This window comes from Dipodomys spectabilis, unplaced genomic scaffold (genome assembly GCF_019054845.1).
Source record: "Dipodomys spectabilis isolate Male_0828 unplaced genomic scaffold, ASM1905484v1 ptg000139l, whole genome shotgun sequence".
NCBI classification, from domain to species: domain Eukaryota; kingdom Metazoa; phylum Chordata; class Mammalia; order Rodentia; family Heteromyidae; genus Dipodomys; species Dipodomys spectabilis.
Window position 1 is genome coordinate 1,239,824 of NW_024870816.1, and position 26,801 is coordinate 1,266,624.

At 42.2% G+C, this 26,801-nt stretch overlaps 2 pseudogenes; both read right to left on the bottom strand.

Moving 5' to 3' along the window:
- Nucleotides 1-3,376: 3,376 nt before the first annotated feature.
- On the bottom strand, nt 3,377-17,117 carry LOC122117058 (annotated as a pseudogene).
- A 2,715-nt stretch (nt 17,118-19,832) lies between these two features.
- Nucleotides 19,833-26,232, bottom strand: LOC122117059 (annotated as a pseudogene).
- Between the last annotated feature and the right edge of the window lie 569 nt (nt 26,233-26,801).

The window sequence follows — 26,801 nt, forward strand, 5'->3', positions numbered from 1 at the left end:
TCTGTAATAAATGTAATAAATATTCCATGTGTAATAACAATCAATAAAATAAATGGCAAATAGATGAATAAAACAAAAAATTTAATGAATAGCTACACTAACTACAATATGGAGTCAATATATGGGGCTCGATTTCAGGGCCTGGTAACTGCCTAGGAGCTGAATTGGCTGCTGTGCTTACAATCATCCATTCATGAACTTCTAGGCCCTGAATTTAGATCCCAGCACTGCCAAAAGTATAATCTTGGAGTGAGAAGCTGAGCATGATATGTTTTCTTCTGCTTTGAAAGTGCTCAGTGTCAGGTAGGATGTATAATTTGGATGCAAATCTATATGCTATGTAATAGGATGTCATAAATGTAATAAATGTCATAGGTGGAATAATTGTCACTACAATAAATGATAAAGGGTTGAATTAGTGAATCATTCTAGATTAAATTGATGCAACCATTATAGGAAGTGTATTAAATTTTATTAATATTTTATTAAGCATTACCAGAATAAAAATTACATGGAGACATAATTAAATACCTAATAATAGGTAATGACACATGATGCATAATTTAATTATACATAGACATCTGTCTCATTCTATAAAATATGTAAATATATATGTGTATATATACATATATGATAAACAATAACGGGATATTGAGTAATTATTAATTAATGCTTTATTAATTGTTCAACTGGGACACATCATTAAATGGAGACATAATTTAATATCTAATAATTGGCAGTAATCCCTGCAACTACTGCTGCCTCCTTCTTGCCCTCATCGCTGGCCTGTCAGTCCCAAAAAAGGCCTCCAGGAGAACCCCTCCACCCCTGCACCAATGTGTCCTGTACTTCCAGTGACTCCTGGTAGTCAGTATGATCTACATGACCACAGAAGAGCATGAGGATATATGTTACACACAGACATGAAGAACTAGTATGATGACTTGACCTTCATGGCCTCTGAAAATGGAGGTTTGACCTGCATAAGTTTTGCTTCACTATAAATTTTCTATTTTCACACTGAACACCATATACTTTCCTTGTGCTTCCTTTATTGGTTTTTGTCTTATTCTCTCAAAGTAAGTCTATTACCATGGGCTGATACCATGTCTCTGGTGATGGCACCAGCAGATCCAAGTGGAAAAGGAAGTGGGACATAGAGTACCCATCCTTTTCACAAGAGTCCACCACAGGTCAGAAGAACAAGTCTTAGGAGAGTGGGCACAGCTGCTGCTTCCCTCTCTGAAGCATGGCTCAAGTTTGGAGAGGGATTTCAGAACATCTAAAATATTGAATTATTGAAATATTGAATTATCTCCAAGACCAAAGAAACAACCACATCTAGTAATTGAGCTCATAAGTATACCATAGAGATCCAGTGAAAATGATCAGTCAGATGAAGATAGGACACTGTTTAAAATACAGAGAAACAATGGGATTGGCACTATTGGCAGGAACAATTTGTGTGCAGAAGATAGGGCCAAGGGAGATGAACTGCAGTTGATTGACTAGAAAATGGACAGTGACAGAGAAGAAACCAGTAAAGGCAATGAATGTGAAGATGGAGAGGGTGCCATGGAAATCTCAGATGGTGCTTCTAGTGCAAGTAGTTATTCTTTGGCAAGTGATAGTAGGAAACCTGAGCTTCCTAAGGCAGGACCTGACTTTATTGCCTAGCTGGACTAAAAGTGAAGATCCTCCTGTCTCACATTCCAGAGTTCTAGGATTACAGTCATGCATTACCACATTCCTGTTTGAAACATTTAACTTTCATGTACATTATTTCTTTATCACCTGTGGCCTTTATCAGCCTGACTTCGACATTTTTGGACCTTGGTTCGAACATCTGGATTATGAGGAAACAATAATTATTCCAACAGTTTCCCATATTGAAACACCCACTCCTTGGGTACTTGTCAACTCACTGTGTTCATCTGGCCTGTGTGGAGATTGTCTATTCTGCTCTGGTCCTTAAGAGGTCTGCCAGATTCTCAGCTGTGTACCAGAAGAACACAGAGATGGAGGGTTTTAGATAGCAATGAGAAAAAAGAAATTGACTTCACTGAAACTCTGTTATTTGCCTTATTTTTGCCTGCCATATTTACCTTGCTCACAGTTTACATTCTTTTATGGTATAATGAGGTAATAACATTTATTTTCCTCAGCATTTAAGTTTAATTCTTTGTTTTCATTGAGACAAACTTCTGAGAAAGAACAACTAATCTCATGCTCATTTCCACAAATGGATGTTTTTATTTTCATATTCCCTTGTAAGACAATAATTCTTGGTGTGGCAAGTCAGGAAATAGAAATAGATTAAAATTTTAAACATGATACATTTATTTGTGATGTCAGTAGGCTTTGGAATTTTAGTCACTAAAATAGACTACTATGTTTACTCTTGCCCACTCTGGTGAGAGCATCCTTAATTACTAAGTTATTAACAAGTGAATGGATTGTCAGATAAACTTTGAGAGTTTTTGTTTTCTTGGCAGACCATTAAACATTTCTTTAGAGGAAAAAATACCACACTATTTCTCCTCTTCATAGAGTCTACTATACTTCAGTTAATTCATCTGTAACTATTAGCATACAACTGAGTGTATTTGCATTTGGGTTTATTGGAACATTCTAGCAGCCACAAATAAGGGAAACCATGCAGCTTGTGTTCTCTGGGTCTGGATTACTTCCCATAATATAATGCTTTCGCAGTCTTCCTACATTATTACAAATGATAGTCTATCATGCTCTCTGATGGATGAGTGGGATTTCTCTGTTTGTGTGCATGTGCGTGTGTGTGTGTGTGTGTGTGTGTGTGTGTGAGTTTATACATACATTTATATATGTATATATGTACATACACACACATATATTTATATCTATATATACATATATGTATATAAAATGTGGTATACATGTATGTAACCTCATACATACATACATACATATATATATATATATATATATATATATATGTAACCTCATACATGTATACCACATTTTATTGATCCATTCACCATTTGAGGGTTTTCTGGGTACTGGAAAGTGAGAGACAGGATCCTTATCCCTCTGTTTGTGGGAAGACATGAGCTCTTGTAGCAACAGTCCTGAGCCTTGTTACCCTTTTTATGACCTGAAGTAGTAAAAACTGATCAACAATTTGTTCATTTTTGCAATTCCTGGGGCCTGAACTCAGTGCCTGTGCACTGTCCCTAAGCATTTTTTGCTTAAAGCTAGCATACTAACACTTGAGCCACAGCAACACTTCCAGCTTTTTCTGGATATTCTGAAGAATCAAACTCAGGGCTTCATGCATGCTAGGCAAGCACTCTACCACCAGGCCACCTTCACAGCCCAAGATTTTATTTTTTAAAAACTAACATGTAAAAGAACCAACTACATGAACAACTGTATTACAGGAGGCGAGCTCCATGACTAGAACCATGACTTCCCTGACCAGAAACCTGGGATACCAGGCCTTTGCCACAAGTCTCCTGTGAGGTCAGCTTCCAACCACTGAGCATCATTTCATTGGCCTGAAAGGAAGCAGAGTGTTGAGATGTGAAACATGATGCAAGCAGACAGAGGGAGCCTCATCCCCCAATGTCAACAATGAGGATGGGTGCTCACAAACCCCAGATCCTGTGGCACACGTGCTAGTAGACGCTAATTATGAATTGTGGGGAGTCATGATCCAATGGGCAGATGGGCTGGGCTATTATGAGAAAGGCATAACCTCCTTCAGAATCATATGGACTCCAAAAATGTGAACTAGAAAAGGTCTACTTTGTGTTTGAGGTTATTGTTTTAACTTCCTTTATCTGCACTCTGTCCTCTAAAGCCAGCTCCCATGTGTGAACTCTTCATATGCAAGAAAATGAGCCATAAATAAGGCCAAGTAATTGTTAATCTTATGGAAGTCAGCCAGGCCTAGAGTGGCTGTCTGGGGTTTCTTTTCCTCTCTGAGTTACAAAAAGTGACTTGTTCCTGAGACACAGAGCCCATGTTCTAATGGCTGAGCTATTACTGCTGGATATCACATTTCACCATGTGGATATAACTATAAGAGACAAAGCAGCCAGGACTTTCATGTTCCCAAAATTATTGCCATGCTGAGTGAGTCTGACACATGACTTCGAATGACTGCATGAAGGAAGTGGACATTCTTTTGTTTTTACAATATGTAGTAGTGTATACATCGATACATGCTTATTCACTTTACACTGATTTTAATTTTGTCCCAGGTTTTCATTTTGGTTTCAGAGGAAAGTGTCTGGATTTACCATTCCAGCAACAGGCTCCCAGATGCTCATGCAGGGTGAGGAGGGGAGAATGGGTTGAAATGATGACTTCCTTCTGTGTTTCCCTGGCAGTGCTGAAAACCAGACCCAGAGCTTCTGGGCTTCAGGTAAACAAGCAGTGGATAGAGTCTCCCTTCTCAAGAGATGAAATCTTCATGAAAATTTCCCAGAGGACACTACAGTTTCCACTGCTTTTTTACTTCCACGCAGTGCACAGAGCACACGAGCAAATGCTGGAGGGCACAGGTATGGCTGACTCACCACCCTTCAAGAGAGTCAAAAAAGATGAACACAGTGGCAGGGGACCTGTTCCTCAGCAGAAAACCTTGCAAGGTTCTGAACATCACCCTAAGTGAGGCTGGCATTTGAGCACAGTCTTGGACAGGTCATGAGCATCTGAAGAGTGTGGAATGTTCTGCTAATCCACAGGTTGACTAAGCAGCCTCTCCTTGGGGGAAAAGGATCTACTATAAGTAAACACTTATCAGAAATCTCACTAATCCTTGTTCTTTATATTAAGTCAGTTCTTCAAGGCAGACAAGTGAGAATGGATAAAGGAGAAAGGCCCTAGGACCACTGAATTTTCCCATCTTAGAGCATCATTTTCTTTCTCAACATACAGTAGGGAAGCCACAGCCTAGTCCTGCTAGCCAATAGAAGTATATTCTCAATAGTATATGCCAACATGTTCAGGTCCAGAGAACTCAGTGATAGTGGTTCCACTCTGTTCTCTCAGTAACTTCTCTTCTCTTTTTTGAGATAGGGTTTAATCTAAGTAGGACTTTGGGCTAAGCTACCTTTGTATGCAGAACATAGGCATGTACCACCATGCCTAGCCTCATTACTTCTTTTTGTTTTCTTCCCTTTGAAAGTCAGCCAATAGCTCTAAAATCGCTCTCTTCCATTTACATTCTATTCATGCCCTTATCTGGTTCTCTCCATCTGGTCTAACTGGAGCCATCTGTCTCTAGCCAGCACACTGTCATGGTGGTCCATCTTCCTTCTTCCCAGCTAGCTCCATACACATCTCTTTGTTACTAGGGAGTCTTTCCTGACTTGTGCTTTTCACTTTTCCAAATGACTGGATGTGCAAGACAACAAAAGGAGTTCCTGAATTTTGCCAAGAGTGTGAATGACATGGCTGATTCAAGGCTGTTAACCATTTTCCACTTAAACACACAAGCAGTGGGCCAGGATTGGTGGCTCACACCTGTGATCTTAGCTAATCAGTAGGCTTAAATCTGGAGGATGGTGGCTCCGAGACCAACCTAAGCAGAAAAGTCTTGAGATCCCACCTTCAAAATAATCGCAAAAGAGGGGCTGGAAGTATGGCTTATGGTGAGCATACAATCTGAGCAAGAGCTATCATAGTGTAGGTCACCTTGTGCTGCTGGTAACACAGGCCCTTTAGTCCCAGGTCTGTACTAATAACATCTCTTCAATTCCAACTTTGTGTATGTGTGTGTATGTGTACAACTTCACATACTCATGCACTTGTTGTGTACACTGATAATATTAAGTTGCATGTGCTTATGTTGCAGAGACTTCAAACCAATTTGAATCTTTCCAAACACAATGAACCCTCAAGAATTCTACCACTGAAACATTCAGTACAAAGATTCCACTTCCAAAATGCCATTTGGTTAGATGGTGTTTACCTATTCATATTTACTTAGTCTTTCCTCTAGTTGACCCTCATCCTCCCATACCATTGCACCTCCACACATTCCCCCAGATTATTGTTTACAATGATCTTAACATTTTCCTGGAAATAAGGATTCTTTAGTGGTAGAATTAGCATTTAATTGTTAGCAAGTCACCTTCTTCAGTAATAACTCACAATGAGCTTAAAGATCTTAATCAGGTAGGGATAGGTGGACACAGCATAGTAAAATGTACAAAACAGCATTTCAATGCCAGGTGGAGCACTATGGGACCTGACCCGATATCATCATGTGCTAAACATGGACCTCCCAGGTGAGGGCAGAATACTCTCTTGTACTTATGGGACTCCTGGATATCAGGAAAGTAGGAGGCTGAGACCTGAGTCCAACCCTTACTCTTCTCAAATTGCTGGCGAAGTTTCAGAAAAACTCAGTAATCTGCCCAAGGAAGGTATGCTAGGCTACAGGTGAAGAAAGACAAGAGCCTAAAACGTGGCATGCAATTTCTGAGAAGACACCTTCATACTTACTAAGAACTTATGAGCTTATAGAAATGGATTGGTTGTGGTCAGACAGTGTGGGTATGCAAGCCAAGGAGGGGACTGGCCACTTCCTTACAGTATCATCCTATAGTGACAAGAAGAGGAAAATAACCCCAAATGGGACTGCACTGGTCATCTACTTGATGTCAAAGTATTGGGGCTGAACAGTACTGAGTGTTAACCTGGACTGCTGGTCAGAGAGCTGGAAAAGTAGGGAGTAGGATGTGAATTGAATGATAAATAGAGGGATGAGTTGATGGAAAGAATTGTCAACTGCAACATCACATTCAGATCTACCAGAGATCTCTCATAAAGGGCCAATACAGTCAACCATGTGAACCTATTAGCACTGGTCATTCTTGTTTGCTAGCCAATCACTTTCTGACTTATCAGACATACACACACACCCCAAATGGCCATGGTTTGGTGGACACAGAGGGATAGAATATAAATGTCAGTAAATGCCTGACATGTTAGCAGAGAGTATCAAGGTTTAGCCACCCTGCACTGTTCATTCCCAAGATTCTCAGCCTGTTAGGTCCTTGTGGCAAACTCAGTGCTCCAATGGGAACAGATGCTGCCTCCAGGCCTCCCTTTCGTATTCTCCAGGTCTCAGAAGTCCCCAAAAGGCTGATCTGGAGGTGTGGGGGAATAATGCAGGCAAAGCCCAAATTTTGGAGGCTCCAATTCATAGCAATGATAGTGTGCTGCAGAGCTCTGGATTGTGTTGTGCCTCCAAGGGAAGGAGGCACTGTTGGCACATGAGTGCATCAGGGCTTCCTGATCCTCCCTGCCCAACAGCAGCTGTTCTGGATTGAGCAGCACACTGGGATGGGGTATGAGGCACCCTGGGGACCAGTACCCACCAGTAGAGGGATGGATAGGGCAGATAAATCTACAGAGAACAGTGCCAGTACTGGGGAGCTGTGCTCTTTTATCAACTTCTCCACATTTCAGTTTTCAAAAACAACTTAGACTTTAGAGTAAGTTTCAACCTATGTAAAATTTACACAAGTGTGTTTCCCTCACTGCCCTAGCTCTCCCTTGATTCACATATCATAAAATATATTAATCAAAGTCAGAACATTTCCACTGAAGCCATATTAGTCATTAAACACAAACCCCGTACCAACCTCAACATTGCCTCCTTCTGCCCTTCTCTCACTCAGGAGTCCAACTGGTCCTGCAGATCATTGCTCTCCTCCCCTTTGAGGGGCCAAAGTTCCAACCAAACCTCCATCCTTGGCCATTGTGAGGGGTTCTGCTCAGCATTTGCTGTCTTGGTAGGCATAGATTGAGGGATGTCGACGGACTGTTCCTCTTTGGCAGGAGCCTACAGAGCAACAGATGCTGCAGCCATCTCAGTGAATCACACTGGGGCACCGAGGTCACCATGCTTACCCTTGTTCATGGTACTCGTGTTAGAACTCAGAGTACTGTACTTGCTAGGTAGGTGAGCTATATGCCTATTTTGTGCTGGTCATTTTTTAGTTATGGTCTTGCTTCCTATCCAGGTACATGCCTGGGCCTGGACTCACCTATTTTAAGCTTCCTGTTGTAGTGAAGTTGATATTCATTGCTAGCTTAAGAGGAGATGTCACCCAGTTTTTGGCCTGGGCTGGCCCTGAATAATGATCATCCAAATCTCAGCATCTTAAATAGTTAGGATTACACATATGACTCCCAGCTCCAATGTGCCTTCCTTCTCAACCCTACCAACTCAGCAGTGACTGACAGCTTCCTCTCCTCAGTTACTCTTACCCTCTGGAATTTCAGAGAGGAGACACACATTTTCTTCTTCATTGTACTCTAATTGCTCCCAAGATTGCCTGAAATTGTACTATCTCCCCTCATTGTAGGCTCCCCAAGGAAGTGATACCCTTGGATACTGGATATTTCTACATGAGGAGGTAAACTTAGCTGTGAACCCCAAAGGGAGATCCTGTTATTTCAGCTGTGGGTTGTCAGTTCCTTCCGCAACTCCCTCAGCTACAGTCATTTTCCATGACACAATGGTCTTCCTGCACTCCCCACACTGATGGGTACGAAGACAGCATCATGCCAATTGGCCAGGTCAAACTACGGGACACTCAGTGGTGGAGCTGGAGGAGTTGCACTTGTCCCCTATCCAATCTGACATCCAGTCCCTCCCTTCAACAGAATTCAATCTCTGTGCATTCTCCTCTCTGCCAACACTCTCAGTCTGTCTCCAGAACTAAGGAACAAGGTATATGTAATTGAGAAAACACAAACACAATCTCTCATCATGAATGGACCAATTTAAATAGTGAAAAAAATGAACCACAAAATTATACTGAACCCCTCTCCCCGCTTCTTTTATTTGGTCAAGTTTGCTCCCTAATTGCTTTTGTGTGTTTGTTGGGGAAGGTGTGTGGGTACAGGTGTGGGGGACATTGTGTATAATAGGACTTGAACTCAGGGCCTTTAGCTCTTAACCTGGCTCTTTTTGTTCAAAGCTGGCACTCTACCATTCCAGTCACTGATCTCTAGTGGCTTTTTCCAGGCTAATTGCAATAAGAATCTCTTGGGTTTCTCTGCCTACACTGGCTTCAAACTGCAAATCTGGTATCAGCCTCCCAAAAGGCTAGTATTACAGGTGTGTGTGAGCATCTAGTGCATGGCTTCCCACTGTTACTTTAAAAGGGCAGCTTTTAAAGTGAAGCAAAAGAAAATTCTTGATTGAAAACTGGGTATCAGTGTGATTTCAGTAAATCTGGAGGCTCCTCATGGGAGGAAAGGCCTCCTGGGAAGTATTACAGCACTGCATGAACCAAGTAGGTTTGATGAAATGTCCCCAGAGAACACACAAGATACCCTGAGTGGAACAACACCCAAAGCACAGGTTCTTAGGACATTGTCTAAAATAAGTTTTTAACCAAGCCACTCACAGATGTGCCTCCCATATCCTTGGGAAAGATACCAGTAGAGCAGCCATCTGGATCCTGTCCTACGGGGGTACAGGGTGTTTGGAACCAAGTCTTTTCCTTGGTCCAAACCACATTACAAAGAGGCAATATGGATGCTCCTAGTCCAATGGCTGGGCCCTTTACTGCTACAAAATTCGGCTTCTTAAACTGGATGAAAGTATTCACTAAGTTTCTAAAGTTAAAAAAATACACAGGGAACAAGTAAAAACATTGCATATGTGAGCAGATGACAAAAATCTATTCTAGATTGGAAGTTGCCAAGCAGAAACTGTGCAAATCATAAAAACTAATATTTCTTAAAAAGCCTCCTCCCAGAAAAGGTAGACTGTGGATCTACCTGCTGCAGGTTGTAAAGGCTTACCTACAGCCTGGATATTACACAGGTGTGGCTGCTGCCACCGGTTGTAGGTGACATAGCCAGAACGGCTTTCGTATTTACAGTGGCTCTTGGCCACTCTGACTATTGCATATAGCATTTCCAATTTTCTCTCTTTGAAGACCCAAGGATCATACTGACTTTAGGGAGTTCTTGTATCCAAGAAAAGGGAAAATTCAGAGTGAACTTGGCACTAAGATTGTCTGGTACTGACTGAAGGGTTATTGACTAAGGAATATAATCTGCCCCTGCAAGGAGACTTTACACATTGAATTGGAAACACGTATTTTCTTTTTTTCTTTTCTTTTTTTTTTTTTTCTTTTCTTTTTTTTTTTTACTTTTTTTTTAAATTTAATTTAATTTTATTTGTGAACATACTGTACAGAGGAGTTACAGTTACATGGGCAGGATAATGCGTACATTTCTTACCAAGCATTGCAGCCTCCTCTTTTGTTTACCCTTCACATCCCTTCCCAGCCTCCCCCCTCCCCCTGGAAACACGTATTTTCTAAGGTCTTATAAACTGGACTAAATTAACTTACGGACATGGAGATAAGCTAATTTAAGACATAAGGTTGGAAAGAAAGATCAGCAAGCATCTCAATGCCTGTATCCCATTATGTGTTGGTGGATGCTACTGCCACAGGAAATTGGAGAGCAAAGCAGACATGGGAGAGGGTGGCCTTTGCAGGGGACAAGAACTTACCATAAAACACAGCCAATGCTGTGCTGGAGTTTGTTTTATTGGCTTTGTAGTTCCAGGGAGGTTGATGCTATACTATATAGGGAATCTGCTTCTTCCTCCCCACCATACAGCTGATTCTGTTTTCAGAGGTAGTTTCTTGTTCTGATTTCACACAGTAGATCAAAGCATAAACTTATACCCACATACATATAAAGTGATTCTTTATAGGTAGTTTGAGCTTGACCATTGAAGAATAACTACAACTTTTCATATACAGAGTTCTAAGCCAGGACTTGACTCACAACAGCTATTGAAGCACTTCCTACTAGTTCCTCATCCTCTGAATACTATCAAGATGGAATATAGTGCTGCATCTCCCCTCCCCCCTTCCCCCCCACCCCTTTGCAAGTCCTGCAGTTGAACTCAGGGTCTTCTGCTTAGTTGGCTGGCACTTGACTACTTGAATCACACTTTCAGTCCTGTTTGTATTAATCATTAGAGGCTCAATTTTAACAGACTTTTCTAATTGATCTGGTCTTAACACAAATCCTCTGGATGTATCTCAGATTTTGAGTAGCTAGAATTACAGATGTGAGTCACTGCTTCCAGCTAGATTATATTGTAAGGAGGGAAGTTGGGAAGTTTGTAAGGAACACAGGAGAACAGGGCTTGCAGATGCAGATTCCAGCAATTGGTGTGAGGTGTAGTCCGTTAGGTGAGGCCGACTTCATCTCAGCCTTGCCAATTGCCCCCAAGGTAAGTAATGTTTTGCATTATGCAAGAATTGATCCTTTAAAAGAACAAGCTGCACTAATATCTAAAGTTTCTAAATGAGATGGCCCAAGGCACTGTTCGAAAGCTCACAATGGAGTTTAACGATAAAGCTGTGGTACATGAACACATAAGAATCAAAAACTGTCCACGATTCCATGCTTCTCCCATGATATATTTGTACATATATAAAACATTCTCGTCTCAAGCCCAAAGAAACACAGGTCCCATGGTTTCCCTTATTTGCAATGACTAGTATATGTCTGAGACAAGCAGAAATGTTCAGAGGAGTTGATGTTAGGTGAAATGAACCCCAAGATAAGGACTCACATTTTTTTCTTTCTTTCTATTGTTTTAAACATATTTATAAGATGATTTCTTTGTGTTTTTTTATGTCCCTCCTCCTCGGTATAACCCCTGTTTTCACTGTATTTGATGTTGCTATAATTTGTGGAGGGGAAGGGAAAAACAAATTGTTTAAACAGGGATACAGGTGGACCCATTGCAACAATGAGATGTACAAGACATTATGTCGAAAAACAAACTTTACAACATTGGTGTGGTATGGGGAGGGAGATGGGGAAGGGAAGGTAAGGGGAAACAAAGGAGGAGGGAACAATGCTTGATAAGAAATGTACTCATGTGGGCTGCAATGCTTGATAAGAAATGTACTCATGTGGGCTGGGAAGGTGGCTCAGTGGTACAGTGCTTGCCTTGCATACATGAGGCCCTGGGTTTGATTCCTCAACACCACAGAAGCAGAAATAAAAAGCTGGAAGTGGTGCTATGGCTCAAGTGGTTGAGCGCTAGCCTTGAGGTGAAGAGCTGCGGGACAGGGACCAGGCCCAGAGTTCAGGCCCACGACCAGACTCCCTCCCCCCAAAAAGGAAATGTACTCATTACCTTGCTTGTGTAATTGTAACCCCTCTGTACTGCATTTTCAAGATTAAAAAAAAATCTGGTTTCAAAGTCTTTGAGGAAAATCAATACCAGGATTTCAATAGGATTGATACATTGTTTTATAACTGGAATTTCAATTTTTGCCTGGAATGATAATAATGTCAAGTGAAATTATGTCTCTATTTCAGAGGTCCATGCTAAATTCACCAGCAGCCCTGCTCAGAGGAAGGGTGCTATGATGATGTGTAAACTCATTTGTAAACATGAGTTGAACAGAAACTCAGTTTGTTAAAACACAGCCACACACCAAATCTTTGTAGAAATGACCTGTCAGGAGAGACCTCCCCAGTCCACAAAGCTGTACGATCATGAACTACAAAAATCCAGTGGCAGTGTGGCTAGTGGTAGGAGATCATGATGGACCTAAAGAGGAAATGTGTACAGTTTTGTTAAGTATAAATGCTGTTTTGTTTGCTAGCCATGGGGCTTGAACATAGGGCCTGTGCACTGTCTCTGAGCCTCTTTGTGCTCAAGGCTAGTGTTCTACCCACTAAATCCCAACACCACTTCCAGCTTTCTCTTAGTAGTTTATTGGAGATAAGAGTCTCATGGGTTTTCTTGTCTCAGCTGGCTTCAAATTGCAATCCTCAGATTTCAGCCCCCTGATTAGCTAGGATTACAGGCATGAACCAGCAGGCTCCTGGTTTTTATACGTATCTTTTAAAACTTAAAATTAAAGCCCATAAACATTAAGAGGTGTACAATGCAGCATACTCAATTTGTATTTGTTCCCACTGGATCATCTGTTTACTGAGTTAAAGGCTGTCTTAGATATGGAAGGGAAGTAAAGATTTTCCACAAAGTTAGTTTTTGAAGACATTATTATTCAATAGAATTCCTTCTGAGAAGACACTTGACAAGATCAGATGTTAGGTCAAACCCTCATGGAAGGGTGTAGGAATTGTCTGGGGAAACCAGGCAACAAAATTTGAATTAGGAGGTGGTGTGCTTCCTTCCTCAGCTTACTCAGCTTTATTATCTGAAGAAGAAAGGAATGAGTGGGAAGAGGTCAAGTTCTAGGGCCAGTTTACGGGTTTGTTTTGTTCTCTCTCCAAATCCTGTAATATGGGAGTGCTGAGTAATAGCCTCTTCCTTTGGAAAGTCCTCACATTGTCTCATTCTATCATGAGAGGAGACCTCACTTCTGTGGAGATAAGCTTGCTCTTGGGTCCTTCAGACACATAGTGTGCAGACATCAAAAGTCCAATGCTATAAAGGGAACCCAAGATACTCAGTTTTATCAATGATGTAAGGGCCATTTCATGACAATGAATCTGCAAACTGGGTATCATCAATTCCAATAGTGGAAATAGCAGCCCTGGACAGTGGATGATGTAAGATGTTAATTGATCTCCATTCTCACTTCCCTTTCCTTCCATTCTGAATATTTGCCACAATGAAGATCTTTGCCTCAAAAAGTTTAAGGAATTTGAGTCATGATACCACAGAAACAAGCAAAAAATATATACATAGAAAGATTGTTTTGTGTAATGTCCCTCATAGGCATATGAAGTTAATTTAAATAAACTGAGTAAGAGAAAGGTTAAGTGAAACTGCTTTAAATAAGTAGTTTTTTTGTTTCTCCCATATTCCATTAAGAAAAATTATCGCTGATAAAAATACATTTACTCAAAGCAGCAGCAATGCAGGTTTCACAGAAGCACAATGTTTCGGTTTCCTATAATATCAGCTGAGTCTTCTGTGGGATCTAGGAGAAGGACATGGCATTGGGAGGCTGGGAGAAGTAATAGGAGTGAGGATCTGATGCAAACAAGCATCTAAAATCACCTAAAAGTGCAAGAGATGAGGTTTCTACTTAAATATCTGTATCTATCTTTTCTCTTTCTCTAATCCCAGTACTACAAGCCTCAGCCACTGTCAAGGGCAGAGACTGGACACCTGAGGAGGGAGAAGACTGGAAAGCAGCAAAATTGGTAAGAAAAGCTCTAAGATGCATAAGAGAGGACTCAGGTGGTCTCACAGAAGATGTACAAAGTCACCACTGAAAACAACGGTATGTGTGTGTGTTTGTGTTTATGTGTGTGCATGTGTGTGTGTGTGTGTGTGTGTGTGTGTGTGTGTAAAAAGTGAGGCTTAAAGACATGCAACATATCCTGAACTATGATTTAACAATGAGCAGTGTCTACACATTGATATGAGGTTCTGATAGTCTAGAGCAGAATTATGTCCCCTGATGAAGGTTTATAATTTCAAGTCAAGTAAGAAGGCAATGCCTTCTAGCACCACATCTGAGAACTCAGAATAATAATGGGATTATAATATTTCAAACCATAGGTATGTTATTCTGGGGAATAACAGAGATGGGAGGGGACTGAGATCCAAGGCTAGTCTAGGCAAAGTGTTAGCAAGCAGACCTTATCTCAACAAATTCTTCTGGCTAGGTGGTTCATTCCTGAAATCCCAGCTCTGTGGGAGGTGTATGTGAGGGAAGAGCAAAGCCCAAAAATTACTTAAAATACTTAAAGCAAGAAGGGGGCAGGATGTGTGGTAGAATGCATGCCTAGCATGTATGAGGCTTTGAGTCCAATCAAACAATAGTACTATTAAAACAACCCAACAGATGTAAGATGTGTTCATTAGCTGATTCAGCTTTTTTCCTCTCTACCAGAAATATTTAGAATTCGGGGAAGCATAGGAGAAGTGTACAGCACAAGTACCATGCAGCTGTACATTATCTATACAGCACTCTTAGCCAACATGCTGAGCACTTGCTGTGTTTCAGTTGTTGGCCTCTGATAAGCAGTCATTAATGTCAGACTCATAGAAAGAGCAGATGAGTTAATTGAGTCAATTGACTTAAAACTAACCCCAACCCTGATGCAAACACATTGGCTCTGCAAACCTGATTGCATCTGCCATCTTGGTGCCTTTTCTCTTTCTATCATCTGTGAGATGGTCTATGAAGTAAGTTAAGTCCAGGCCACAATAGAAGATGCTGCCCGGTGCACTGAGATAGATCTGCTGTCATTGGCAGTGGCTGTTTTCAGGGCACTCAGGACTTCTTTTATCACTGGGAAGTCACCATAAATTCCAATGATAAGGACCACTTTGGGTACAGACTACTATAAGCATTTTAAAGACCCCTCTGTACGGTATTTTCACAATAATAATCATAATAATAAAAAGAAAGCCTTTGTTTCTCTGAAGGTTACAAGAAATGGGTATTTCTGCAGTTTGAACAGCAGGTGGCACTTTTAACTACTTTACAAGTGAGTCCAGTCTGTTGTTTTTGTTATTGTTGTTGCTGATTTAGCTTAGGATAGAAACCTAAGTGATATGGTGAGAGGGCACAAAATCATTTAAAATGATCTTGGAAACATTAAAAACCTCACCAGTGAACAGATTGCAGTCTAAAAATGTACGAAAAATCAAGCCCTGAACTGCTTGTTCTGTATGAGTGTAGCTAGCACACAGACCTTCTGTAGGTAGCTTTCCTTGTCTGGAACAACCTACTCAAGCTGTGTACAAAGGAAAAGAAACAACACTAGAACTTAAAATTTGGAAATGCCCAGTGCAAGTTGAGATGTATGCATTTCCAGAGCCTTCCTAGCACTAGGGGCTTTTAAACAACAATCTCTTCAACAACAATCTCCCTGGCCTTTGCAAGCTGCCTTTTCAGGTATTAGTCAATATGCATGCATAGAAAGCCCCCTTGCTGTGTGCTCTGCCACAACACTAAGACCATCAGTGTTGTATAGGATGATAGGGAAACTTCTTCCAGGATAGAATGCGGCCATTGTTATGTTTAGCAAATAATTAACCTGTCAAACTGGGCACCAGTGGCCCTTGACTGTAAACCTAGCTACTCAGGAGGCAGAGATCTGAGTATGCCAGTAAAAAACCAGCTTGGGCAGGAAAGGCCTTGAGACACTTATCTCCAAGAAACCACCAGAAAACTGGAAGTGGCACTGTGGCTCAAGTGATAGAGAGCTAGACTTGAGCTGAAGAACAGAGAGACAGCCCCTAGGCCTAGAGTTCTAGTCCCATGACCAACAAAATAAAGAAAAAGAAAGAAGGAAGAAAGAAAGAAAGAAAGAAAGAAAGAAAGAAAGAAAGAAAGAAAGAAAGAAAGAAAGAAAGAAAGAAAGAAAGAAAGAAAGAAAGAAAGAAAGGAAGGAAGAAAAGAAAGAAAGAAAGAAAGGAAGGAAGAAAAGAAAGAAAGGAAGGAAGGAAGGAAGGAAGGAAGGAAGGAAGGAAGGAAGGAAGGAAGGAAGGAAGGAAGGAAGGAAGGAAGAAAGAAAAAAACCTGTCATGATGAGAGATATGGCAAAGCTCAAGCCTCTGCAGATAAAGACATCCTGACCTGGGAGATGGCTCAAAAACAGAGGCACTGTTACCTTCTCCTGGTAAGAACCAAAGCTCCCACTGGAGCCCATACCATTAGAATGGAGCAGATGCCCAGCACATGCCTACAGCCCCAAGTCAGTGTGGCCAGAGTGATTAGCAGCCAAGCTTCCAAGTTCCCTTTGATTCCTGCCTCCTGGGCACATTGTGGGCCAGCTCAGAAGGAGGTTTCAGAAGAGCATAAAGAGCCATGAAGCAAAGCAGTCGTGTAGAAATGCAAAGCACATGACTCTCACCTCTGGGATTCCAGAGTTATTCTCAGATTATTTTGTGGATAAGAAGATGTGAGTGAATCATCTTGCTTCCTGAAAAATATCTCTGTATAGGTAGGCACTCTTTGCCTCACACTGAAAGGCAACCACTTGTCCAAAGGCTGGTCTCATCTGTGGCCAATAAATTTCCTTTTCCCGGCTATCACCCCTTTAACAGACATCTGTATGTTGGCTGATAGCACATCCATGAATGGAGATGTACCTGCGAAGGGTTTGAAACCATAGTGGTCCATGATGTCCTATCACCATTTCTCTCCCATTGTCATTTCAGAATTAGACCAGAAGCTGGTTGCAATCACAGCACATATCAACACAAGACTGTCAATACCAGAACCTTGTCAAAGTCTACTTTAAAGATACCTTTCAGTTTCAATCTATGTCTGACAGAGTATCTACCCCCTACTTTTTTCGTCTAGGATATGTGCAGCTATAAACTGGGAGACTTTTAGAGAATAAGATTAGAGAGAATGGGTCTCCTGGACAGGATCTGCTATAGGTATGACAAGTTGGAAGGAAAAAGGAAACAGCATAAGGAAATATCATTAACATGGCCAAAGTGGTCAAAAGACATCTCTCCAATGCAAGAATGTCTGTTCTTGTCGGGCCATGGCCTGGTATGGTGGTGCCACTTTACACTTTGGTCCCATTAGAGTAACATACATGTCATGGCTTCTTCCTTCCATGGCCTAGGCTGACTACCAGAGGTTCATTCCCTGTTTCTACCTCTGCTTTCTAAAAGGGTACACACATCAAGGGGCTCTCTTCTTTCCCCCTACAAATATTCTACCAATGTTCCCTCATTTCACAACTCCTCATTGCCAATCTGGGTGCTGCTTTTCTATGAGTCCTAATGTATCCTCTCCTGAGCCTAACATTTGTTGCCTTTCCTCCTTTTGGTGTTGGGGACTGAACTGAGAGTCATGTGTTTGCCAGGGATGTACTTTACCACTGAGCTGCATCTTCACCTCTGAACTTTGTTTATCATACTTGTCAAGAACTCTATTAAGTATTTGATACAATTACTAAGGTACATGAGAATAAGGGAGATGCTGCACTTAGCAATTGGACAAAAAATCACCTATCTATAGGAATCACCTCCACATTAGCTTGTGTGGCAATGAATGCAGAGCTCTGGCTAGGAGAAAACAAAAGTCATGCCTGAGAAATACATGGTGGTCTACTGGTAAAATTATCAACAGGAGTTTTCTAAGGAGTGAGGCATGAGTCATTAATTATGAACCACGAACTACTTCTTCAAAAGTGTAAAGAAATAAGCCAAAGCCACCAGAAAAGACTCATGAAAAGACTCATAAATGGGTACTTAAGAGAAAACAAAAACGTTCTTAGTCAAACACTGGTAGATAGGATGGGTGGTGCCTCCATCACAGCTTGGCCTCAATCCTTAACCCACTGAGGAATGAGAGTGCCTTGGCCAGGCCTGCCTTCAGTTCTGACCCAGCGACCTTAGAAGATTTGGGGTCATCCAACCTGGTCAGTTCTAGGACTAGAGACCCAGGGGTGTCAACACTTACTCCCTAGGACTCCCACAATGGAAGCTATTTGCACTTTGATCTCCCTGGGGCAAGGACACAAAACAACCTGCTTCTAGTCACAGATCACTCGCTGGGACAGTTTACTTTCTAATGAGTGAGACCAGCTTGGATGGTCTCCCCACCCTACCCCAACCTCAGGCCTGGTAGAGGAAAACTTATGGAACTTACCATCTCCCAACTTTACTAGCAACAAGGGACTTGCACCTCACCCAGAAGTACCTTTTCCTTAGAGCTTTCTATAAGTTGCAGTATTCCCATAGCCCTGTTTCTGAAGAAAAAGGTACTCTTACAGGTTATTGGTGGCCATGGAGGAATGCTTGGCACAGACAACCTGCCTGGAGCCTCACTGAAAGAAGAGTGAAAGATTCTGGCAAAAAGAACCAGTGACTGATTTGGCCTCCAGTGAAAACAGAAGTGTTCACCCTCTTCCTGGCCATTGTAGGTTCTAAGCAATTGAGATTTCTGTTTCACTCATGTAAAGTAAACATACCCAACAGGCTAGATCCATCCATCCCTTATATCCTTACAACACCTTGTGGGCCTCAGACAGCTTTGACTGCTGGAAAAATGAACATGAGAATGGGTCATTGGGACAGGCGATGTCTCCCCTCCTCTCCTTGACTTGGAAGTACTGTGTCAAGCAGTTCTTGATACACTATGGGACTGGTCAGCTTCTCAGCCTCTCACTCCCTCAAACAGCTAGAGTCACTTCTGTACTTAAAGCTGCCAGATACCTTGAGAAACTACCCTGGCAACCAGGAACTTGCACTCATCCTGTGAGCGCTGCTTCATTGCCAATTGAACTCTAAACACAGGGATCAGTGTTCCTGATACTGTTTCTGGGGAATGTGACTGAAATCCCTCTGATGGGACATGAGACAAGAACCTGTGGTTGTCTGAAGGAGAAGTAGCATCTGGATCTAGTTTTCTTTCTCTTCAGACTGCTTTTTTGCTACTTGCATGTTTTTGAGAGATTGAAAACTATAAAACTGGCCCAGGGGGAAAAACAACAACATTGGCACTTGTCATCCTCCTCTTCAAAATAGCAGAAAAACCATGAATTTAATACTCCTCTTGAGCACCAGTCCTATATTGCTAAGATTAAATCCTTCTGGCCAAATTTATATTTCAAATACACTGAAAGAATAAAAAGGATTCTAAAGAAGAATAAGGGCTCAGGGTATAAAATGTATACTTCTTTATTTATACAAATAGGGTTTTAAAACAATCATATTTAAAAGAAATTTGCATTTTTACATTCATCATCAGTGAGTTCCTGACAGAGAAGGCTGAGCATGATGATACATAGCAAGGTCCCACTGCAGACAAAGTAGCTCAGGAAAGCACCATTTATTTGAGAAGCAGTAGGCAGGCTCTGGCATTCCTGTAGCACTGCTAGCAATGGGAAGTCTTAAACCTCTTCTTCCACAAGACTTCTTCAAATTCCCCCTGTTCATCAGCAGTGGCATCTTTGCATTGCTGGTATTTGGACACTGGGTCGTTGATGTTGCTCTCAGCCTCAGTGAACTCCGTCTCATCGATGCCCTCGCCTGTATACCAGTGCAAGAATGTCTTGTGCTGCAACATGGCACTGAACTGCTCTGAGGTGTGCTTGAAGGGTTCCTGGATGGCCGTGTTGTTGCCAATGACTGAGGCCAACATCGTGAGGCCATGTGGGGGGATGTCACACACAAGTGTCTTCACGTTGTTGGGGATCCAGTCTGCAAAGTAGCTGCTGTTCTTGTTCTGCAAGTTGAGCATCTGCTCATCCACCTCCTTCATGGACATGAGGCCTCGGAAGATGGCAGCCGCTATCAGGTAGCAGCCATGGCGGGGATCACAGGTGACCATCGTGTTCTTGGTGTCACACATCTGCTGGGTGAGCTTGGGCACTGGAAGAGCATTGTACTGCTGGCTGACACGGCTAGTCAGGGATGCAAGGCCAGGCATGAAGAAGTGCAGGCAGGGGAAGGACACCGTGTTCACAGCCAGCTTGCGCAGGTCTGCATTCAGCTGGGCAGGGAAGCACAGGCAGGTGGTGACCTTGCTCATGGTAGCCAACACCAGGTGGTTCAGGTCTCCATAGGTGGGCATGGGCAGCTTCAGGGTGCAAAAGCAGATGTCATACAGGGCCTCGTTGTCAATGCAGAATGTTTCATCTGCATTTTCCACCAACTGGTGGACAGACAAGATGGTGTTGTAGGGTTAGGTGAGGATGATAGGGTTAGGTGGATAAAGGCTCAGCCCAGCACTGGGAACTAGAGTGTCTGGATGTTAGGGAGGAGGGGTGCCTATTAGCCATCTCCCATGGACTATGATGACATATCAAATATGAAGTTGTCTGGTCTGAAACTCTGGCCAAATGGTTCTGATCTCACTGAGTCTAAGGTGCCAGTGTCCAACATCTTGGGCAAGGGCATGACACTGAAGGTGTTCATGATGCTGTCTGGGAACTCCTCTCGGATCTTGTTGAGAATCAGGGTGCCCATGCCTGACCTGGTGCCACCTCCCAGGAAGTAGGCCAGCTAGAAACCCTGGAGACAGCCACACCTTTCTGCTCACCACTTCCAGCACTGACTCCACCAGCTCGGCTCCCTCTGTGTAGTGGCCCTTGGCCCAGTTATTACCTGCCCTGTTCTGGCCTATCAGACACAAAGACATGATGAGACACATACTCCAGGAATAATGACTGTGCTATATGCATTGTGAAGACTATAGGCTCCTCTGAGCAACTTTGGCTATTAGTTTAGATACACTTCGGTGAAATAAAGGAAATGTTTTCTTTTTTGGGGTCCAGTCATGGGCCTGAACTCTGGGCCTGGGCACTGTCCCTCAGCTCTTCAGCTCAAGGCTAGTGCTCTACCACTTAAGCCACAGCACCACTTCTGGCTTTTTTTCCTGCTTATATGGTGCTGAGGAATCAAACTCAGGGCCTCATGCATGCAAGGCAAGCACTGTACTGCTGAGCCACCTTCCTAGCCCCCAGGAAATGTTTTCAATGTATCTGGGACCCTACAAATCACCCAGGTTCTAAAGAAAGTAAAGACAATGTGGAGGAAGATACATTTTAACCCAAACCACGTACTTCTAAAAATGAACAGAGCCTGGGGATGGGAAGGGCTCTCAGTGGTAGAGTGCTTGCCTCACATGCACAAGGCCCTGGGATCGATTCCTCAACACCACATAAACAGAAAAAGCCAGAAGGGATGCTGTGGTTCAAGCGGTAGAGTGCTTGCCTTGAGCTGAAGAGCTGAGGTACAGTGCTCAGGCCCAGAGTTCAAGCCCCACAACCGACCAAAAAAAAAAATGAACAGAGCCTGCCTCAATACTGGAAAAGTACTTACTTTCACAGGAGGAACAGGAGAACAGAATGGTCAGAGGGAAGCTAAGCTGCAAGCATTTGTCTGCACCTTGCTCATACATAGCTGTCCTTTGATTTCTGGTGTCCTGAAGTGGTTCCCTGTTATTGCCAGGTATTTGAAATGGCCAGCAGTGCTGAAACCTTGTTGGAGGCATTCCCTGCTCGCTGTTCATTCCCTTCAGAGGCTGTTTGCAGACTGGCACTTATCTGTGCTGATTGAGTGGTCAGGGTCATGACTCCCGTGGACTGAAATAGGTGGGTTAGGTGAGGATGATATCTAGATGGATAAAGGCTCAGCTCAGCACTGGGAACTGGAGTGCCTGGATGTTAGGAAGGAGGGGTGCCTGTTAGTCATCTTCCATGGACCATGCTGACATACTAAATATGAAGTGTCTGGTCTGAAACTCTATGGTTCCAATCCTACTGAGTCTAAGGTGCCAGGCTCTACGTCCACCATGATGGCCCGAGGAACATATTTGTTGCCTGTGGGAACAAGATTTGACTTAGGCCTATACTTGACAAGGAGCTTAGGGGCAGAGCTTATGATTCTAAGTGGCTCTCAGCATTCATTACAGAAATTACAGCATTTCAGACATGGAAACAGAAAAGATATCTTGAGAATGAATCACCATGCAAGAGGCTTCAGCAACTTTAAGGACGTTTGCAGTTGTCGATTTCCATGCATTTCATTCCTTTGCTTTGGGCATGGTGGCTGAAATCTCAGCTACTCAGGGGGCAAAGATGAGCATCAGGCTTTGAGTCTAATGGGGCAAAAGAAAGATGACAACACATTTTTGTTGTTGTTGTTCATGGTGGGGCTTGAACTCTGGGCCTGGGTGCTGTCCCTCAGCTCTTCAGCTCAAGGCTAGCACTCTATCACTTGAGCCACAGTCTCACTTTCAGTTTTCTGAGTTGTTTATTGTAGATAAGGGTCTCAGGGACTTCCCTGCCCAGGCTGGATTTGAACCATGATTCTCATTTCTCAGCCTCCTGAGTAGCTAGGATTACTGGTGTGAGTCATCATTGCCTATCAGTAAGAACCTTTCTCTTTTTTGTTAATTTTATTTTTATTGTAAAGGTGCTGTATAGAGGAGTTACAGTTACATGAGTAAGGAAATGAGAACATTTATTGTCGAACATTGTTACCCACTCCTTTGTTGTTCTCCCTATCCCTTCCCTTCCCTAATTAAAAGTAGCTAGGTGCAGAGCACCAGTGGCTCATGCCTATAATCTTAGCAACTGTGGAGTTGGAGATCAGAGGATCACTGTTCAAAGCCAGCCTGGGCAGGAAAGTCTGTGAGACTCTTATCTCCAATAAACTAATAGAAACCCAGAAATGGCACTGTGGCTTAAGTGGTAGGGCTGCTTGTCTTGAACAGAAGAGTTGGGGCACAGTGCATAGGCCCAGAGTTTAAGCGCCACTGCCGACAAAAAAAACAAACAAGCAAAACAAAAGAGCCAGGTGTGGCTCTTCAGCAAGTAGATGTAGGGGGAATTCAAGTATAATGCTTTCCTAGGGAAAATACATAAAATACATATTTCTTGTGTTATAATGTTTCAATAATTGTTATCTCAATAGCACATTTCCCTGTATTCAAATACTCAGAGCAACTTTGGGCAATTACTTGCAATTTGCCATTTAACCTGATTTTTCAAAAGGGATATCAGTTAAAATGATATAAACATGAGTTTGAGACTGCCCCCTTCCTAAACAATCACATGAAGAAAACTGGCCATCCTGCCTGATATATAGAATCTAATAAAGACACAACATAAAATACTGTTCATAGGAGTGACACAATCCCACACAACAACTCTCAACCAAGGAACCACAAGATTAAAGTCTTATATCTTACTTAAGCAATATTAACACAAAATACCAAGGTGGGGACATCCCCAAATGTAGATCCATAGAACTCAAATACATTAAATAGCTCTGTCCTTTTGTTTGCACTTTTTCATTTGTTTATTACAGAGGAAAACCAATTATCTATGATTCTGTTTGTATACAATAATGTAGAATGGAAACTCTTTATATAAAATTAAATGAATTTCACATTGACAGTTACAAAAACTGAAAATCTACTCTGTAGACTTCAGAAAGGCTGTTTGTATTAGGAAAGACAATATGAATCATTTAAAAGCAGTGTTTACACATTATTATTGGGTTTTTCTACATCACAACAATGTTTTTTACTTTAAAAACCTTAAAAAGAATTTATTGTTGGCTAAGTATTCATATTCAAAATGCTGAAGTCCAGAAGTGTTATAGATTTCAGGGTGAGACACTTTATTTATGCTTTGTGATTTGGACTATTCACATATATATTAGTGACTGAACATCCCTCTTTACAATTTTAAAATTTTCAATTAAAAATTTTTTTTTAGAAATTTAATCTGTATTTTAAAGTGGGCAATGCAACTGCGCTCTGGTTGCCGAAGGGTGAAATTCTAGCTACTCAAAAGTCTGAGATCTTAGGATCACAGATTGAAGCCAGCTGGGGCAGGAAATTATGGGAGACTCTCATCTCCAAGAAACTACCTGAAATAGTTGGTGCCATGCCACCTCCTGCGGAGTCTGCATGAGATCCCCTTAGACAAAGAGCTTTAAGGAAGCATGCCTGCAGGACGGGGGTGTTGGTTCAAGGCTTCCCATACACTTGGCTGCACCTTTATAGCCTCTAACTTTATTCTTACTATATTCTTCTTGGCTGTACATTGCTTTTATTCTCATTTTGGCTATTTTTCTATTAATCTGTGAACAGAGCATGTTGTTTCTTTCCAGTCCAATAGAGAGGGCTTCTTTAAATAATAAAGACTAGGACCAAAGATTAAATGTGGGTGATGCCCCAATCAATCTATCATCTGATGTGACGCTGCCTCCAAAAACTCCTACAACTTCACAAGCGGTTTTGCAGCTCATGCATAGTAAACATAAAAACTTAAAATTTCCAAATATGTTACAACAAGCAGAATTAATGAATTAAACTAAGCTAGAAGGACTTATCCCAGAAGCCCAGAGAGTTCTAAAAAAAGGATCCCCTGATAATAAAAGGAAAAGAAAGACTGAAGAGATGAAGGACAATGCCTATGCCCAGAGTAGAAGCCCCATGACAAAAAAAAAAAAAATCCAGGTGTGGCTACTCAGCAAGTACAGGTAGGGGGAATTCAGTAAAAGGCTTTCCTGAGGAAATTCACAAGTGTATACTCAAAATATATGGTGGAGTGGCTCAGGTGGATACAGCACTTGACTTACAAGATCGAGGCCCCAAATTCGAACTACAATACCACCCTAAGAAAGGCAGGAACTCCTTCCTTGTCATTAGTATTCCTCAGGGACCTATTCTGCCACGGTATTGGAAGCCAGATGGGAGATACTCACTAGCTGCCTCATTGTAATACACCTCGATTCTCTGCAGCTGTAAGCTGCTGTCTACATAGTAGTTGCCAGTGCAGTCAATGTTGTGCTCATGGCTTAGCATTTCCCAAAACTGAGATGGAAATAGAAGTGTATTATGGCCTAGAATGTTAACTGTCCAAACAATGGACTTTAAAATAACTATAAGAAACCCAAGTCCTGTTGACACAAATATTTTTGTAAAAAAATTAGATTTTTTAAATTAAAAAAAGCACAAAAATTGATGGTATTTTAGTTTTGTTAATCTCTTTGCTATCTGGCTGAATAGAAGACATCTGTGTTCTCCTATGAGTATTCCATCTTATGGGATACCATATTCTGTTTGGATTCTATGACGAGAACCTGGCCTTATATGGACATGAAGTTGCCAAAGCAGTAACTTGAAGACTCAGCTAGAAGGCTCTCCAGAACCCCAAGGGTCCTCAGAGCATACACCGACATCCACTGATTTAGAAAACACCCAACTTAAGGGAACTGAGATAGGGCATGAAAACTCAGAGAAATTTGCATTAAGGTGGACGAACTGTTCTCAAATATCTGATACTCATCAGCTGACAAAAAGGGAATCCTCTGTATCTGTCAGCTCAAAGACACTGCACTCCTTTCATTCAAATCAGACCAAAAATGCATTAGTCTATTCCCAGGAAACTAAGTACAATGACTTGAGTCTCAGGTAAGACTAAGACATGCAAGAGAGTTGAAACCACCCCAGCCTTGCTTAAAAAACCACACCCACCTGGGCCACACAAATTAGGGAAATTGGGGAAACTATCTGGGGGACTTGATTTCCAGGAGGTTAGGGACTACTATGGAGCCCCACCTACCTCAGCCTAGACATGACCACTACCACCTGCACCCTCCAACCCTATCCTCTTCCTCCTCATCCCCCTAAATTTGAGACTAGGATCCTAGGCCAGTGTCATGCTCCCCTTTGGGCCAATCTGGTTGCCACTGTGGCTTGCCTCTATGTACACGATCTCCCTCATGGTGTAAGGCTGCAGAGCAGTTGGATGCATGTCCTCAGCAGTGGTGTACACAGAGGCAAACAGGTAGGGCTGGGGAGCAGGAATCTGACACAGCCAACTCAGATCCCCATTTAAACCTCTGGTTGTTACAGGGGCAGAGGAGATGGGGTGGACTTGATAGGCAGAGCCAGTAGGTGCTCCAACTCAGTCTCCCTACTGCTGGGTAATCAGAGATAGCTACCTGTTATCACTTAGCCCTGGCATCCAGCTGTCAGCCTCAAGTCAATTAGCACAGCTGCCACTCTATTTGGAACCTCTTGTCACACTGCCATCCACCTCCCACCTTGACTCACAAGAGAGGCTGAACCCTGGGATACAGGAAGCAAGAGAAGGGGCTTCCTCTACACAAGGTACTTGTGCCAGAAGCCAAGAACAAGCCTACCTTCTATTTTTGATAGGAGGGCCTAGAACTGAAGGGGCACGTTCAGCTGTGATCCCAAGAACAAGCACAAACTGTTGGATTCCATGACTGATTTCCATTCTGGAAAGAGTCAGGGGCTTAGGGCCTTGCCTTCATACTCAGGTTTTCTTTTCTTTTCTCTTAAAAGCAGCTTGCTTTA